The sequence below is a fragment of the Carcharhinus amblyrhynchos genome, unplaced genomic scaffold (assembly GCF_965287045.1).
Source record: "Carcharhinus amblyrhynchos unplaced genomic scaffold, sCarAmb.v2.hapA scaffold_38, whole genome shotgun sequence".
In the NCBI taxonomy this organism is placed as follows: Eukaryota; Metazoa; Chordata; class Chondrichthyes; order Carcharhiniformes; family Carcharhinidae; genus Carcharhinus; species Carcharhinus amblyrhynchos.
Window position 1 is genome coordinate 4,426,055 of NW_027649779.1, and position 18,623 is coordinate 4,444,677.

The 18,623-nt window shown below is 47.5% G+C and overlaps 1 long non-coding RNA gene across 1 annotated transcript; it reads left to right on the plus strand.

The window, feature by feature from the left end:
- Window positions 1-417: 417 nt before the first annotated feature.
- Window positions 418-16,911, plus strand: LOC145362556 (uncharacterized). The gene is made up of 3 exons (XR_013890005.1): window positions 418-501; window positions 1,007-1,327; window positions 16,659-16,911. It is a non-coding gene; the product is annotated as an uncharacterized LOC145362556 (long non-coding RNA).
- Window positions 16,912-18,623: the final 1,712 nt, after the last annotated feature.

An 18,623-nucleotide genomic window follows, 5' to 3' on the forward strand; every position in this document is an offset into this window, starting at 1 on the left:
CACACTATCAAATGAAACCTAAACTTTGGTTATGGTGCACTGGATACTGACTGTATTATCATTGCATTGGATCTAATGTTGTGTTCACTAACATACTGCAATGTGACTCTTATTATGTGAACAAACACTGTTTATGTTACACTCAGAGTCAGTCAGTGTTTTGCTGGGTTTTCTCTGTGCTCCATCTCCACTCTGATTGGACTGGAGCCTGTGCGTGGGTCATTGTTACACAGAGACTGTGTTATTATTGGACAAGCAGCAAGTTATCGTCACAATACTGGGCTGATTGACAGCGCCTTGGACCATTGGGAACAGGGGGCGGTGCTGGAGGACTGATCGGAGAGCTCGGTCCTCCAACCAATCGGAGCGAAAGAGGGGCGGGCCCAGCTTTGACTGGAGCATGCGCAATGTGAGTAATGGCGATGGAAAACGGTTTTTGTTTTGGGCTGGGAAATCTGTTCGAGGTGATTGACGGTACGGAGAGAGCAATGGATCGCCCAGGTGGGTGAAAACGCTGCGTAAGCATGTTGTGTAAGCAGCAAACCGCGGAAGAGAGCTTCCCGGACTCAGTTTGTTCCGAGCAGGGCCGCAGCTCCTCAGGTTCGCTCCGGGTTACCGTTCGCCATCTTTATTGGGGGCAACATGCAGCGGTGCGCACGTGAGGCCGCCGTGTTTGTAGAGGGCAATGATGTCATTGAGTGGGAGGAGCTTGTTCCCCATTGTTCAGAATGGAGACAACTTGTCCATCAAACTGCATCAACCCTCTGAGTCCCAATGTCTCATTGATGAGGCAGAGCGGTGACAGAGAAGGAAAAATAAAGGGAAATAAAAACAGAAAATGCTGGAAAATCTCAGCAGATCTGACAGTATCTGTGGAGAGAGAATAGAACGCTCTCTCCACTCACATTGTCTGTACCTTTAAGACTGAATTACCTGTAAAAAATTGCATTCCAACCATTATTTTGTGAATTGAGTTTGTGTCTTTCTATGCCTTGTTTGTGAACAGAACTCCCACTCACCTGACGAAGGAGCAGCACACAGAAAGCTAGTGGATTTTGCTACCAAGTAAACCCATTGGACTTTAATCTGGTGCAGTGAGACTTCTTACTGTGTTTACCCCAGTCCAACACCGCCATCTCCACTTCAGAGAAAATAGAACCAACATTTCGAGACTGGATGACCCATAAAGCTTGTACATGTGTACAAAGAGCATGTAAACTTCGACACCACCATGCACCTTTGTACACCTCTATCAATCTACTTTGCTCCAAGGAGAACAACCCCAATTTATCTAAAAAAAAGACAATGTGAGAAGATAAAAGTGAAGGTAAGAGTTTTATAAATTTTCTTAAATAATTTAATTGGTGCTCAAAATGTCAGCCAGTGGGGTTAAGTGCTGCACTTGTGAGATGTGGGAGATCTGTGATGCTTCCAGGGTCTCGGATGACTACATCTACAGGAAATGCACCCACTTGCAGCTCCTTACGGCCAGAATGGATAGGTTGGAGCAACAGTTGGATGCACTTAGCAGAATGAAGATGGCGGAAAGTGTCATAGATAGGAGCTTTAGAAACTTGGCCACAACCAAGGTGCAGGCAGGTAGATGGGTGACTGCTAGAAGGGACAGGCAGTCAGTACAGGAACCCCCTGTGGTCATCTTCTCTAACAAGTACACTGTTTTGGGTACTGTTGGGGGGTTATAGCCTATCGGGGGATAAATACAGCAACCAGAGCACTGGCACCACGGCTGGCTTTGTTATTAAGCAGGGAGGTACAAAGAGCACTAGAGCAATAGTTATAAGGGGCTCTATAGTTAGGGGTGCAGATAGGTGCTTCTGTGGGCATGAAAGAGACTTCAGGATGTTGTGTTGCCTCCCTGGTGTCAGGGTCCAGGAAGTCTCTAAAAGGGCAGTAAGCATTCTGAAGCGAGAGGGTGAACAACCAGTGGCCATGGTACATATTGGTACAAAGGTAGGAAGAGTGACGATGTCCTGCAACAGAAGTTAAGGGAGTTAGGTAGAAAGTTAAAAAGCAGGACCTCTTGGGTTGTAATCACAGGATTGCTCCCTGTGCCACCTATCCACTTTCATCTCTTTAAGTAACTCTCCCCAATCTATCAAGGCCAACTCATGTCTCGTATCCTCATAGTTTTCTTAAGATTTAGCACCCTCATCTCTGAATCAACTCTCTCATACTCCAGTTTGATTTTAAAAAATCTATCATGTTACAGTCGCTCATCCCCAAGAGGTCTCATACAGCTAGATTGGCAATGATTCCCTTCTCATTACATAGTACCCAGTCTAAGCTGGCCTGCTCTCCAGTTGGTTCCTCCAGATATTGGTCAATTAAACCATCCTGTATACATTCCAGGAATTCTCTTCTACGGCATTGTGGCTAATTTGATTTGCTCAATCTATGTGCGAATTAAAATCATCCATGATCACCAATACTCCCTTATCACATGCATCTCTAATTTTGTGTTTAATGCCATTCCCAACATCACCACTACAGTTTGGAGCTCCATATATGACATCCACTAATGTTTTTTGCCCCTTGGCAATGGGGGGGCAGTATAGAATTCTTCGTATGAGACCCTTGATTTTAGTTTACTACAATGTGTAGACTAGACTGAGGTGCCTTATATATAGTGAGAATTCACAATGTGCCAGTCTCACAACTTTGCTCCAAGTGGACTGATGTTCTTTGAGGCTGGGAGAGCACATTTCCACTGAAATGATCCACAAAAGCTGATGAAGGACATTTATTTAATCCTGGATAGTAAATCTTATTTTTCCTACCACTACAGGTAGATCTAAAATAAATACATTTGTCTCTATTCCTTTAAGTCTACAGCCCAGGGCCAGGCCAGTTGGCTCAGTCAGTCTGTGTCAGTGTTTATGTTCCACATGATCCTCCATCCACCTCTCTTCATCTCCCCCCATCAGCATATCCTTCTATTCCTTCCTCCCTCATGTATGTATCTAGCTTCCCCTTCAGTGTATTCATGCTGTTCACCTCAGTCACTCGCTGTGGTTATGTGTCTGTCATTCTCACCACTCGCTGGATAAAGAACTTTCTCCTGTTACAGCTTATTTATTAGTCACAAGTAGGCTTACGTTAACACTGCAGTGAAGTTGTTATGAAAATCCCCTTGTCCTCCCACTCCGGCCACTGGTCGGGTACACTGAGGGAGAATTTAGCACGGCTAATGCACCTAACCAGCACATCTTATTGGACTGTGGGAGGAAACTGGAGCTCCTGGAGGAAACCCACGCAGACACGGGAAGAACATGCAACCTCCACACAACAGTGACCCAAGCCAGGAATCAAACCTGGGTCCCTGTGCTATGAGGCAGCAGTGCTAACCCACTGTGCTGCCCTAGAAATCACTACTGGATTATTGAACCCCTTCGTAATTGTCAGGTCAAGGTCAGGGGGTGGGGAACTCCAGCACGCAGACATAGAACATAGAACGTTACAGCGCAGTACAGTCCCTTCGGCCCTCGATGTTGCGCCGACCAGTGGAACCAATCGAATGACCCTCTAACCTAAACTATTCCAATGTTATTCATATGTCTATCCACTGACCATTTCAACGTCCTTAAAGTTGGCGAGTCCACAACTGCTGCAGGCAGGGCATTCCACGACCTTACTACCCTCTGAGTAAAGAACCTACCTCTGACATCCGTCCTATAATTATCACCCCTTAATTTAAAGCTATGTCCCCTTGCGTTAGCCACCACCACCTGAGGTAAAAGGCTGTCACTATCCACTCTATCCAATCCTTTGATCATCTTGTATAGATGATCTGGAGGAGGGAACCAAGTGTATGGTGTCGAAATTTGCTGATGACACCAAGATTGGTGGAACGGCAAATAGTGTGGAGAGTCTGCAGAAGGATCTAGATAGGCTGGGCGAATGGGCCAGGAACTGGCAAATGGAATTTAATGTTGGCAAATGTGAGGTGGTCCACTTTGGTAGGAATAATGGTAGGAAGGACTTTTACTTACGTGGAGAAAAACTGCAGCATGCGATGGTGCAGAGGGACCTCGGGGTCCTTGTGCATGAGTCACTAAAACACAGCCTGCAGGTGCAGCAGGTGGTCAGGAAGGCAAATGGGATGCTGGCCTTCATAGCGAGGGGGATTGAATATAAAAATAGGGAGGTCTTGCTGCAGCTGTATAGGGCACTGGTGAGGCCGCAGCTGGAGTACTGTGTGCAGTTTTGGTCGCCGCACTTACGCAAGGATATTTTGGCCTTGGAGGGAGTGCAGAGGAGGTTTACTAGGCTGATACCGGAGCTGAGGGTGTTGAACTATGAGGAGAGGCTGAATAAACTAGGCTTGTACTCGTTAGAGTTTAGAAGAATGAGGGGAGATCTCATTGAGACATATAAGATGATGAATGGGATGGATAGGATAGAGGTGGAGAGACTCTTCCCGCTCAGAAAGGACAGTAGGACTAGAGGGCACAGCCTCAAGATGGGGGGGTGGGGGGCGCGGTTTAGAACGGTGTTGTGGAGGAACTTCTTCACTCAAAGGGTGGTGAATCTCTGGAATTCTCTGCCCGTTGAAGTGGTGGAGGCTGCCTCGCTAAATATTTTTAAGACGCGGGTTGATAGGTTTTTGATCGGCAAGGAGATTAAGGGTTATGGGGAGAGGGCGGGAATGTGGAACTGAGCCATGACAGATCAGCCATGATCTTACTGAATGGCGGGGCAGGCTCGAAGGGCTAGATGGCCTACTCCTGCTCCTATTTCTTATGTTCTTATTGTATCCCTCATGGGACATGGGAGCCCTGCCCCCACCCATTGCCCCCTCCCGGGAGCCCCACCCCCACCCATTGTCCCCCTCCCCACTCCTGGGAGCCCCGCCCCCACCCATTGTTCCCCTCGCCCCCCCAGAAGCCCCGCACCAGCCATTGTTCCCCTCGCCCGTCCTCTCCTGGGAGCCCTGCCCCCACTCATTGTTCCCCTCCACATCCCGGGAGCCCCCGACCCCTCCCATTGTTCCCCTTCCCCTCCTCGAGCCAAGGTTTCTGCTCATGCGGCTGGTGGATCCGCCCAGAGTGAGAAGCCGCTCGGCGATCTCCCCCCTCCCCCTCCCTGTCCCAGGACTGCGCATGTCCAAAGGAAGAAGGGCCATGTGTGGGTCTGTGCCCACCCTCTGTGACTGGCAAGCTTAGTTGTTGACCAATGGGAGAGTTGGGGGACTGGAAAATCTCTGGTCCTCCAGCGAATTGAACCACGGGCTTTGTGTGAATGAAGATTGAGCCTCAGAAAACCTAAAACTCCCTCCTCTCTCTCACATCAGTGAGTAAAACACTCCCCCGTTTCCATTTCTTCTTAATTTCTAGTTCTGTAATATATTACTGCAGCTACATTATATATTTCCAGTCATAAACTCATTGAAGCACAGAAGAAGCTAATTGGGTAACCTTGAGGTGAGTCTGAGGGGGACACTGGGACTGTGGGACTGACAGTGAGCACCTTGAGGTGAGTCTGAGGGGGACACTGGGACTGTGGGACTGACAGTGAGCACCTTGAGGTGAGTCTGAGGGGGACACTGGGACTGTGGGACTGACAGTGAGCACCTTGAGGAGAGTGTGAGAGGGGGACACTGGCACACTGGGACAGGAAAGCAGCACCTTGTGAGAGGGGGATACCGGGACACCGAGAGAAACAAGCAGCACCTTGAGGAGAGTGTGAGAGGGGCGATCACTGGGACACCAGGGCAGAGAGTTAGCACCTTGAGGAAAGTGTGAGAGGGGGACACTGAGACAGACAGTCAGCCCCCCGGGGAGCGTGTGAGGCGGTGGGGGGAGGGGTCAGTGTGACACTGGCATAGACAGTAAGCACCTTGAGCAGAGTGTGAGAGGGGGAGACTGGGACAGACACTCAGCACCTGGAGGAGAGTGTGAGAGGGGGAGACTGGGACAGACACTCAGCACCTGGAGGAGAGTGTGAGAGGGGGAGACTGGGACAGACACTCAGCACCTGGAGGAGAGTGTGAGAGGTGGAAACTGGGACAGACACTCAGCACCTGGAGGAGAGTGTGAGAGGGGGAAACTGGGACAGACACTCAGCACCTGGAGGACAGTGTGAGAGGGGACACTGGGACAGACACTCAGCACCTGGAGGAGAGTGTGAGAGGGGGAAACTGGGACAGACGCTCAGCACCTGGAGGAGAGTGTGAGAGGGGGAAACTGGGACAGACACTCAGCACCTGGAGGAGAGTGTGAGAGGGGGAAACTGGGACAGACAGTCAGCACCTGGAGGAGAGTGTGAGAGGGGGAAACTGGGACAGACACTCAGCACCTGGAGGAGAGTGTGAGAGGGGGAAACTGGGACAGACAGTCAGCACCTGGAGGAGAGTGTGAGAGGGGGAAACTGGGACAGACAGTCAGCACCTGGAGGAGAGTGTGAGAGGGGGACACTGGGACAGACACTCAGCACCTGGAGGAGAGTGTGAGAGGGGGAAACTGGGACAGACAGTCAGCACCTGGAGGAGAGTGTGAGAGGGGGAGACTGGGACAGACACTCAGCACCTGGAGGAGAGTGTGAGAGGGGGAAACTGGGACAGACACTCAGCACTTGGAGGAGAGTGTGAGAGGGGGAGACTGGGACAGACACTCAGCACCTGGAGGAGAGTGTGAGAGGGGGAAACTGGGACAGACACTCAGCTCCTGGAGGAGAGTGTGAGAGGGGGGAACTGGGACAGACACTCAGCACCTGGAGGAGAGTGTGAGAGGGGGAAACTGGGACAGACACTCAGCACCTGGAGGAGAGTGTGAGAGGGGCACAAAGAGGATTCAAGCCACAGGTGGAGTTATGCAGCACTGGAACTGGGACCGTTTGTTTATGCCCTGTGGTGCTGAGGATTCTCTTCAATATCGACTCCACAGTCAGTTGTCAGGGAACACAACTCTTCACTCCGTCTGTTCACACAACTCTTCACTCCGTCTGTTCACACAACTCTCCAAATATTGACTGCCCAATCTGGGAGGATCCAACAGCTCACCCCAGTCCTGAGATCACATGGACTGTTCTCTGAAAGGAATGCCCCAGCATATATATAACAATCCTCCCCTGTAAATAACAAACCCCCACTTCCAATATATTTGCAAACAATTGTACATTTTTGTCTATTCACTTCATACATAAGAAATAAGAAAGAACATAAGAAATAGGAGCAGGAGTAGGCCATCTAGCCCTTCGAGCCTGCCCCGCCGTTCAATAAGATCATGGTGGATCTGAAGTGGCTCAGTTCCACTTCCCCGCCTTCTCCCCATAACCCTGAATCCCCTTGCCAACCAAAAACCTATCTACCCACGTCTTAAATATATTTAGCAAGGTATCCTCCACACTTCAATGGGCAGAGAATTCCAGAGATTCACCACCCTTTGAGTGAAGAAGTTCCTTCTCAACACCGTTCTAAACTGCTCCCCCCCCCCCCCCCCCCCCCGCCACTCCCACACTTATCTTGAGGCTGTGCCCTCTAGTCCTACTGTCCTTTCTGAGCGGGAAGAGCCTCTCCACCTCTATCCTATCCATCCCATTCATCATCTTGTACATCTCAATGAGATCTCCCCTCATCCTTCTAAACTCTAACGAGTACAAGCCTAGTTTATTCAGCCTCTCCTCATAGCTCAACCCCCTCAACTCCAGTATCAGCCTAGTTAACCTCCTCTGCATTCCCTCCAAGGCCAAAATATCCTTGCATAAGTGCGGCGACCAAAACTGCACACAGTACTCCAGCTGCGGCCTCACCAGTGCCCTGTACAGTAGCAGCAAGACCTCCCTACTTTTATATTCAATCCCCCTCGCTATGGAGGCCAGCATCCCATTTGCCTTCCTGACCACCTGCTGCACCTGCAGGCTGGGTTTTTGCAACTCATGCAAAAGGACCCCAAGGTCCCTCTGCACCGTAGCATGCTGCAGCTTTTCGCCATGTAAGTAGTAGTCCTTCCTACCATTATTCCTACCAAAGTGGAGAACCTCACACTTGCCAACATTAAATTCCATTTGCCAGTTCCTCGCCCATTCACCCAGCCTATCTAGGTTCCTCTGCAGACTTTCCACACCCTCCGCACAATTTGCCGTTCCACCAATCTTTGTATCATCAGCAACTTTTGACACCTTACACTCGGTTCCCTCCTCCAGATCATCTATATAAATGGTAAATAGCTGAGGCCTCAGCACCGATCCTTGGGGCAGTCCACTAGCCACCAACTGCCAATCCGAATAGCACCCATTGACACCAACTCTCTGCCTCCTATTTGACAGCGAATCCCCTATCCATGCTAACACCCTACCCCCAACTCCATGCCCCCTGACCTTCTGTAACAACCTCTTGTGCGGCACCTTGTCAAACGCCTTCTGAAAATCAAGAAACACCACATCCACCGGTTCCCCTCTATCCACCGCACTAGACCCATCCTCATAGAATTGCAATAAATTGTTCAGACACGACTTCCCTTAACGAAACCATGCTGAGTCTGCTGTATCAAACAATTCTCCTCAAGATGCCTCGCTATTTTCTCCTTAATTACGGATTCAAGCATTTTACCTACAACAGACGTTAAACTAACCGGCCTATAATTCCCTGCCTTTTGCCTGCTACCCTTTCTAAACAATGGAGTAACATTAGCCATTTTCCAATCTTCCGGCACTTCCCCGGAATCTAGCGAGGTTTGGAAAATAATCATCAAGGCATCCGCTATCACCTCTGCCATTCCTTTCAGAGCCCTTGGATGCATTCCATCCGGCCCTGGGGACTTGTGGCTTGGTGCAGAAGCCACAGCATATTTACAATATATTGCAGCCCACAGTTCATTCCTGTTCCTTACGTCCATCTCACATAGATCTGATCGGGGGAGAGACAATCACTTGGGAGTTGATACCTGGAGACTGGAGTCAGTTTTAAAATCCTCTCTGGCGAGTGAGGCGTCGAGGAACCACTGCCACCCATCCCCCCCCCCCCCACCCCCCCAATGTCTGATCCTCTTCCTGCCTGTTGTTAGTAACCAATGTTGAGATCCTTGTCCCCTCCATGAATGGAGGAGCTGTTGATACCAGGCTTCCCTGGCCTCCCACATAATAGAACAGAGAGTATAGAAGCTGGCACAAATCTAACCTTTGACAGGAGCAAAACAAGTTGACAAGTATGAGAAGGGAGGTGGTGAATGTAGGACTGAGTGTGTTGCACCAAATGCGTGCAGTGGACTCAACAAGGTAAATGACCGAGTTGCACTTAATGAAATTAGACGGTACGATGTTATGGGCATCACAGAGACGTGTCTGCAAGGGGATCAGGGCTGGGATCTAAATATCCAAGGGTACATGCCCTATCGAAAGGACAGGCAGATGGGCAAAGAGGACAGTATTGCATTGTGATTAAGGAATGAAGTGAAATCGATCGCAAGAAGTGATATATGACCAGAAGAGATTGAATCTGTGAAGGTGGAGATGAGGAATCACAAAGATAAAAAAGACCCTGATAAGAGTTAGGTACGAACTTCATAACAGCAGTCTGGTTGTGGGCACAAAATGAATCAGGAGGTTAAAAAAGAACACATAAAAGGCGATATTACAATAATCATGGGGACTTCATTATGTTGGTGGGCTGGGAAAATCAGGTAGGTGGAAAATTTGTGGAATTACTCAGATTTGTTTTTCTTTGAGCAACTTGTGACATAGTCTCCGAGGGAATAGCCAGTTCTGGATTTGGTGATGCGTAATGAGGCAGACTTGATTAGGGAACTTAAGGTGAAGGAACCTTTCAGGAGCAGTGACCACAGTTTGATAGAATTGACCCTGCAGTTTGAGAGGGAAAAGCTGGAGTCAGATGTAACGGTATTAGAATTAAATAAAGGTAATTACAAATACATGAGGGACGAGCTGGCCAGAGTTGATTGGAACGGGAGCCTAGCAGGGAAGACAGTGGGACAGAAATGACAGGAGTGTTTAGAGGCACAACAGAAATTCAGGAGGCACAAGAGAAATTCATCCCTGGCAGGAGGGAACATATCACAGGGAGGATGAGGCATCCATGGCTGAAGAGGGGAGTCAAGGACAGCATCAAGGCAAAAGAGAAAGCTTACCAAGTGGCCAGGATTAGTGGGAAGCCAAAGGATTGGGAAGCATTTAAAAGCAAGCAGAAGACAACTAAACAAAGGAATGGGGTTGGGGGGGAAGGGGGAGATGAAATATGAGTCTAAACTGGCTAGAAATATAAAAGAAGACAGGAAGAGTTTTTTTTTCAATATATAAAATGTAAGAGAGGCATTGGACCACTCGAAAATGAGGCTGGAGAAGTAAAAATGGGAACCGAAGAAATGATAGAGGAACAGAATGGTAACTTTGCATCAGTCTTCACGGTTGGAGACACCAATGGGATTCCAGAGCTCCGGGAGAGTCGGGGGCACAGGTAGTGACCATCACGAAGGAGTTCTGGGAAAATTGGAAGGTCAGAAGGTGGATAAATCATCTGGAACAAATGGACTACATCGCAGTGTTCTAAAGGAGATAACTGAAGAAATTGTGGAGGCATTGGTGGTGATCTTTCAGGGATCACTGACACAGGGACAGTACCATAAGACCGTAAAGTAGCTCATGCAACAACGTTGTTTAAGAAGGGAGGGAGTCAGAAGATTAGAAATTTTCGGCCAGTTAGCCTGACTTTGGTCATTGGCAAGATATTACAATTTGTTATTAAATATAAGGTCGCAGAAGTGCATGTTTAATTATGTCTGAGTCAGTTCAGCTTTGCCAAGGGGAGAACATGACTGACAAATCAGTTAGAGTTCTCTGAGGAGCAAACAAGGAAGTTAGATAGGGATTTATTTCGATTTCCAGAAGGTCATTGATAAGGCACTGCTCAGTTCACAGTTAAATAAGTTAAGTGCCAATGGTGTTGAGAGCAAGATCCTGGATGGAGAATTGGCTGACTGACAGAAGGCAGAGAGTGGGGATGAAGGGATCTGTTTTCAGGATGGCAGCCAGTGACTAGTGGTGTGACTCAGGGGTCGGTGCTCGGAAGACAACTTTTCAAAACATACATCAATGATTTGGAAGCATGAAATGAAGGTACAGTTGCTAAGTTTGCAGGTGATACAAATATATGTAGAGAGACAGGGAGTATTGAGGAACTCGGGGTTGGAGGGCTGCAGAAGGACTTGGACAGGTTAGAGAGTGGGCACAGAGGTGGCAGATGGAACACAATGAGGAAAAGTATGAGATTATGCTCTTTGGAAGGAGGAATAGAGGCATAGACTATTTTCCAAATGGGGAAATACTTAGACAATCAGATGCACAAAGGAATTTGGAAGTCCTTGTTCAGGATTCTCTAAAGGTTAACCTGAAGGTTCTCTCGGCAGTTAGAAAGGCAAATGAAATGCTGGCATTCATGTCGAGAGGGCCCACACCATGTTCAGACAGAGACGCGGTTCAGATTCAGACAAGGTTCAGATGAATACGAGGCTCAGAGTTAAACAAGGCTTGGACGGAGACCACGCACAGACTCAGCTTCACAATGATAGAAACATTGAAATATGGTAAAAGCAGGAGTGGGCCATTCAGGCTTTCGAGCCTGCTCCGCCATTCAGTTTGATCATAGCTGATCATCAACTTCAATATCCTGACCATCCCTTCCTCCCATATCACGTGATCACTTTAGCCCCAGGAGTTATACATCATTTCTTCCTGAAATCACTAAAGGTTTTAGCCTCAGCCACTTTCTGTGGTACTGACGTACGACGATGTTTCGTGTGGAGAAAATTCTCTTCATCTCTGTTCCAAAATGTTGATGTTTATCCTCAAACCATGAACCTTACTCCTCAACTTCCTGAGCCTCAGGGACATTCTTTCTGAATCTCCCCTGTCTAAACCTGATCCAATATTTTATGTTTCACCCTAATAAACTCCAATGAATATTGCCCTCATCGATTCAGTCTCTCTTTACATCACAGATTGTTATCCCAGGAATCGGTCTGGGAAACAGTCGCTGCACTCCCTCTGTACAAGAACATCCTTTCTCAGATAAGGACACCAAAATTGTACACAATACTCAAAGTGTGGCCTCAGCAATGCCCTGTACACCTGCAGTCACACACCTCTATTCCCGTACTTAAATCTTCTCCCTTTGAAGACCAGCATACCATTGGCCTTCATTACTGCCTGTCCTACTTGTGTGCTTACTTTCAGTTACTGATGTATGTGTACACCAAGGTCTTGCTGAGTAGCCACCTCTCTCAATTTACACCCATTCAAATAATAATCTGTCTTCCTATTACTGCTGCAAAGAGGTAACCTCACACTTATGAACCTGTTTGAAGTCATTGCATCTTTCCAACCTTAATTCTCAGAGACCGCCGAGGGCTGACTGTACAGGGCACTGGTGAGGCTGCAGCTGGAGTACTGTGTGCAGTTTTGGTCGCTGCACTTACGCAAGTATATTTTGGCCTTGGAGGGAGTGCAGAGGAGGTTTACTAGGCTGATGCCGGAGTTGGGGGGGTTGAGCTATGAGGAGAGGCTGAATAGACTGGTCTTGTACTCGTTAGAGTTTAGAAGAATGAGGGGAGACCTCATTGAGACATATAAGATGATGAAGGGGCTAGATAGGATAGAGGTGGAGATGTTCTTCCCGCTCAGAAAGGACAGTAGGACTAGAGGGCACAGCCTCAAGATAAGTGGGGGGGGGGGTGCGGTTTAGAACAGAGTTGAGGAGGAACTTCTTCACTCAAAGGGTGGTGAATCTCTGGAATTCTCTGCCCGTTGAAGTGGTGGAGGCTACCTCGCTAAATATATTTATGACACTGGTAGATAGGTTTTTGGTAGGCAAGGTGATTAAGGGTTATGGGAGAAAGCAGGAAAGTGGAACTGATGAACTTCAGATCAGCCATGATCTTATTGAATGGCGGAGCAGGCTCGAAGGGCTAGATGGCCTACTCCTGCTCCGATTTCTTATGTTCTTATGTTCTTATGTTCTGACTGATTTGGAAGCCTTTTTTGGAGTTTCAATGCTGGGTCTGGTTCCTCCTGCTCAGCCTCGGAAGTGAGTGGGGTTCAGCAGAAGGAGCTCGCCTCTTCCACCATGAGCATTGTGGCCCAACTTCCCTTTATCGGGAGACAATGTGGTCGAGAGGCTAAACCCACTGTGTCCATTTCAGTCTCCGAGCTTCCCACTGGCGGAGATGGAGAGCAGTAGCCGGAGTGCCTGGAATTCTTTACAAAGTTCCCAGGGTACTGAGAATAGATTTTTCAGGCACAGCTTGAGACTTCATGGCTTGTAGATGATTGAAGTATTCCATAGGATGGTATCTCCGCAAACAGACTTGAACTTGCCTCATAACCACGTTGCCAGGATTCATTGCCAGGATTCATTACTAATAACCTATCAACTGCCTTTAAGTGCCTCTCCCTGTTGGTGGGAATGGCACTGGGTGTCAACTTCCACCTTCGGAATCAGACTTAACTTTGTGTGATCTTACCATGAGCAACTCTGCTTGGGCTATTCCAGTTGTTGAAGAGGGGGGGTGGTGGTGGGAGGCGGGATGTTGTCCTGTAATTGAAGATGAACCTGGATAGTTTGGTGTCCAAGGAGGCGGTGGGATGGTTTTCTGAATCTGCTTTCACTGCTGGGTCGCTCTTTCTGCCGGACCATTGGATGATGGGTAATGTGGGCACTGTCCTAACGCATAAGAACATAAGAAATAGGAGCAGGAGTTGGCCATCTAGCCCTTCGAGCCTGCCCCGCCATTTGACAAGATCATGGCTGATCTGAAGTGGCTCAGTTCCACTTCCCCGCTTTCTCCCCATAACCCTTCATTCCCTTGTCTATCAGAAATCTATCCACCCGTGACTAACATATATTTAGCGAGGTAGCCTCCACCACTTCAACGGGCAGAGAATTCCAGAGACTCATCACTCTTTGAGTGAAGAAGTTCCTCCTCAACTCCGACCTAAACCGCTCCCCCTCCCCCCACTTATTTTGAGGCTGTGCCCTCTAGACCTGCTATCCTTTCTGAGCGGGAAGAACCTCTCTACCTCTACCCTATCTAGCCCCTTCATTATCTTATATGTCTCTATGAGATCCCCCCTCAACCTTCTAAACTCCAACGAGTACAGACCTAGTCGATTCAATCTCTCGTCATAGGCTAACCCCCTCATCTCTCGTATCAGCCCAGTGAACATTCTCTGCACTCCCTCCAAGGCCAAAATATCCTTCCACAAATATGCCGACCAAAACTGCACACAGTGCTCCAGTTGCGGCCTCACCAGTACCCTGTACAGCAACACATCAAATATTGCTCAACTTCATGCAATGCACAAATTCCTGACTGATGGAGGGTGGTCCATTTTTAGAATTCAACACCTGCAGAATGCCTGGTGACAAGAAAGCGGTGTGAACTTTCTCCACTCTTCTCCTTGTGTTTGATTAACTCATCCTGTGTTTGACCATCCATTTTGAATGAGCATCTACCAATATCAGGAACACAGACCCCATGAACGGTCCGGCACTGTCCATGTGCAGTCACGTCTACGGCCAACCCAAGTGTAAAGAATAGTGACTGGTGACAGTTCTGCCCTTGTTGATATTGCCAACACTGACACACAAGCAAATATCTGTATCCATACCTGGCCACCAGACGTGGCATTTTGGAGGATCGTCAGTTTGCCACTCCTGGGTGGTCATGGTAAAGTTCGGCCAGGTTGGGATGGTGTCTCAGGATGACACTCTTGAACCCCGTAGGAGTATGCCATCTTCCACAGTCAGCTGGTCTCTGCCACTCCAATATGGGTGCAATTCTGTCTGTAACAGGCTTTTGGTTACCCCCATCAGCTCTTACTTCTTCAGTTTATTCAGGACTGGGTAAGTTTGCCTCCACAGCCGAATATTATTGGCTGCCACTGGGAGAATTTTGAAAAAGTTCATGATTCCTGTCTCTTCCATTGGGGATGCGACCAGTGTCTGTTAATTGTAACCAGCTCAAGGTATCTGCCTTCGCGACTCGGCCTCCTAGTTACCCGTGTTCAGAGGACAATTAAGTGTCAACCACGTTGTTGTGGCCCTGGAGTCACAGTTAGGCCTGACCACGGAAGGACAACAGATTTCAAATCCTGGGACATCGGTGAACCAGTTGGGGCTTTCCGACAATCAACAATGTTTTTATGGTCACCAGCGGATTCTAAACTGCAGATCTATTTATTCAAATTCCACCATCTGCTGTGACGAGATTGGAACCCGGGTGCCCAATACATTAGCTGAGTTTCTGTATTAATAGTCGAGTGACAAAACCACCTGTCCACATCCTGAGTGTACACACCCTGAGTTCTGGTAACCAAGACACTCCATATTACATACATCTGCAGAGCTCCTGGAGTGGACAGCATTAACTGCCTCAATCAGGGAGCTCATATTGCAATAACTCCACCTGATGGCAATCTGTAAAGCCTTTTAATATGTCTCTCTGCCACTTTCTGTGTTTCTCCCTCCCTCCCTCTCTCTCTCACTCGCTCCGTCTTTTGCTCTTGTTGTTTCCATTTTACTCATTCAGTCTCAGTCTTTCCCATTCACTCCCACTCTCTGTCTCTATATCTGTTTCTCTCTGTCTCTGGCTGTTTCCCTTTGCCTCACTTTTTGCCTCCCATTTTCCCTTCCTGTCCCTCTTTTAGTTCAACCTCCAGTTTGTCTTCTTCTGTCTCCATTTCTCCTTCCCTCTATATCACCTTCACCATTTTCTCCACTCTCTATCCCTGTCTCTCTCACTCTGCGAGAGTCTCTCTCTGTCTGTGTTCTTTCTCTCTCTGTCCGTTTCTTTCTCTGTACCTGTTAGAAACTCTTTCAAACTCTGTTGTTCTCCATGTCTTTGTGTTTTTCCCTCTCTCAGCCAATCTCTCTCTCTATCACTCTCACTGTTGCTAACACTGTCCCCTCTCTCTCTACCTGTAACTATTTCTGCTTCTGCGAGGGTGTTTTGTTGTTTACAATATGAATGCCCAACAGAAACAGTCATGGGACTTGTGGTTGCAGTTTCCTGTCAGGGTTTATTGAGTTGAAGAATTGCAGTAAGGGGGTATTTCAGGAGATCTTTTAACTGCTGTCTGAAGTGAGTCTGTGTCACAGCGTAAATGGCAGTATTTGTGCAGCAACTTGTGAGTTGCAGCATGAAGCCCAATTCCATAACAAAAAGATCTAACCTTACTGATTGATAGCCCAAATTATACATCCGAATCCATATAGTATAAACCATTAATGTCGACCATAAGATGATGAAATTGGCTGAGATAACAAACAGTAAAATGATGGATTTTCTTCGACTCTCCATCTCTGGGTCACTAGGGTTCTCCCCACTGCTGTGAGCCCGGAGTCTCCTGCGGGCCCTGCTGCTCACTAAAATGTGTCTGACAGTGAGAGCATTGAGCAGCAGAATCAGGACGAACGGGACACACGGGGTTAGAATGTTGTGGAGGAACTCGATTGTTCCCCAGACCGGAGATTCTGCAGCTTCCCATGAGAAAACACAAAACCAGGGATTGTTCACCAGCTGATATCGATTTAATAACATAAAATACCAGGAAATGTTCTTTAAACAGCTCAGCACCGTCACTGTTCCCAGAACCACAGCCGCTGATTTCTCAGTGCAATATTTACTTTTCAGCTTGGGGCAGCAAATGGCCACAAATCGATCAAAGGTGAAAGTGACGGTGAACCAGACAGAACAGTCAGTGGCTGCATAAAGCAGGATGGCGTGGATGTTACACACAGGAAACGACAGCAGGAAATAAAAGTGTTCCCAATAAACAATGGGAATGTGTCTCAATATCAGGTCAAGGATAATGACGAGCAAATCTCCCGCTGACATGGCCACCAGGTAACGAGTGACACATTTGGACAAACCACAGTTTCTGCTCATCAACGTCACAATTGTGATTATGTTCACTGTCAGGAAGGAAATAAAGAATAAAATTAGCCATGATTCAGGGGAATAAGTTACCATTTAAACTGCAGGTTCAACAATTTTTTTTTAAATGTGCACACACACTGAATGAGTTTTTGTTTTATGATCCAGCACATCTTTTGGAGTGTGAGAGGAAAGTGGAACATCTGGAGGAAACCCACGCAGACACGGAGATAAGGTCCAAACTCAACACAAACAGCGACCCAAGCCTGGAATTGAACCCAGATTTTTGATGCTGTGAGTCAGCACTGCTAACCACTGTTATCCAACAGCAGATTTTATGAAATTGGGCACAAAATATGGAGGCAGAGTAAAGTTACACTCAGAGCCTCTCCACAAAATTCACAAAGGAACAGACACCGATCAGTAGGCAAGAGCATACTTTTAGAATGCAAATGAGGGCGAGCACACAAGGGAAGCTGGACAGGATGGCACCGACAGGAACTAAATTTAAAAAAAAAAATCCCACCCCATCAAAATCAGCACTTCTAAAACAGTCAAACAACCCATGGAGACACCTAAAATTAGCATAGTTAAGGAAACGTCCCTGGCCCCTTAAACATCTTTGGAGATCAATGACACACCTTATGGTTCAAACCTCAGAGATTCTAGACCATTAATAACCAATCAGACAAAAATGATTAACACACACTTAAAACAATTGTCCCAACACTCAAAAACATTGAAACAGGATGGCTGAAGTCAAATACTGTAAATAAAGTATTAACATTTGAATCGCATACTACACCGAAGATCAGGTATAACTGTAGCCCCATACGGCGGGTGTTTAGTGTGCTTTCGGGACAGTCCGATTGTATGTCCTGACTGTGCCTCCGTTGACGAAAAAGAAAATAAAGCTGTGCCTTTATTGAACTACACCCTGAGTCCGTAATGGTCGTTTCACCCACTCGCACTAACACCACTGTGCCAATATGATGCAGTAAAAAGTCTGACAACACCAGGTTTTAGTCCAACCTATTTATTTGATAATATACTCACTAGCTTTCGGGGTTACCCCCTTCGTCAGGTGAATGGAGAGTTCTGGCCTCAGACAGAGCATATAAAGCACAGACAGTTTAGAGATTACTGATTAAAATGCGAATCCTTACACCTAACCTGCTGTTCAAGACCTGAAGTGGCTGACAATGTGAGTGGAAGGAGCACTGATCACAGTTTAAAGAGATGTGTATTGTCTCCAGACAGTACAGTAAGTGAGGTTTTGCAAACCCAGGCAAGTCACGGGGGTTACAGATAGTGCGACATGAACCCAAGATCCCTGTTGAGACCGTCCTCATGTGTGCGGAACTTGGCTATCAGTCTCTGTTCAGCGACTCTGCGCTGTCACAACAGCGCAGAGTCGCTGAACAGAGACTGATAGCTGTCACGACAGCGCAGAGTCGCTGAGCAGAGACTGATAGCCAAGTTCCGCACACATGAGGACGGTCTCAACAGGGATCTTGGGTTCATGTCGCACTATCTGTAACCCCCGTGACTTGCCTGGGTTTGCAAAACCTCACTTACTGTACTGTCTGGAGACAATACACATCTCTTTAAACTGTGATCAGTGCTCCTTCCACTCACATTATCAGCCACTTCAGGTCTTGAACAGCAGGTTAGGTGTAAGGATTCGCATTTTAATCAGTAATCTCTAAACTGTCTGTGCTT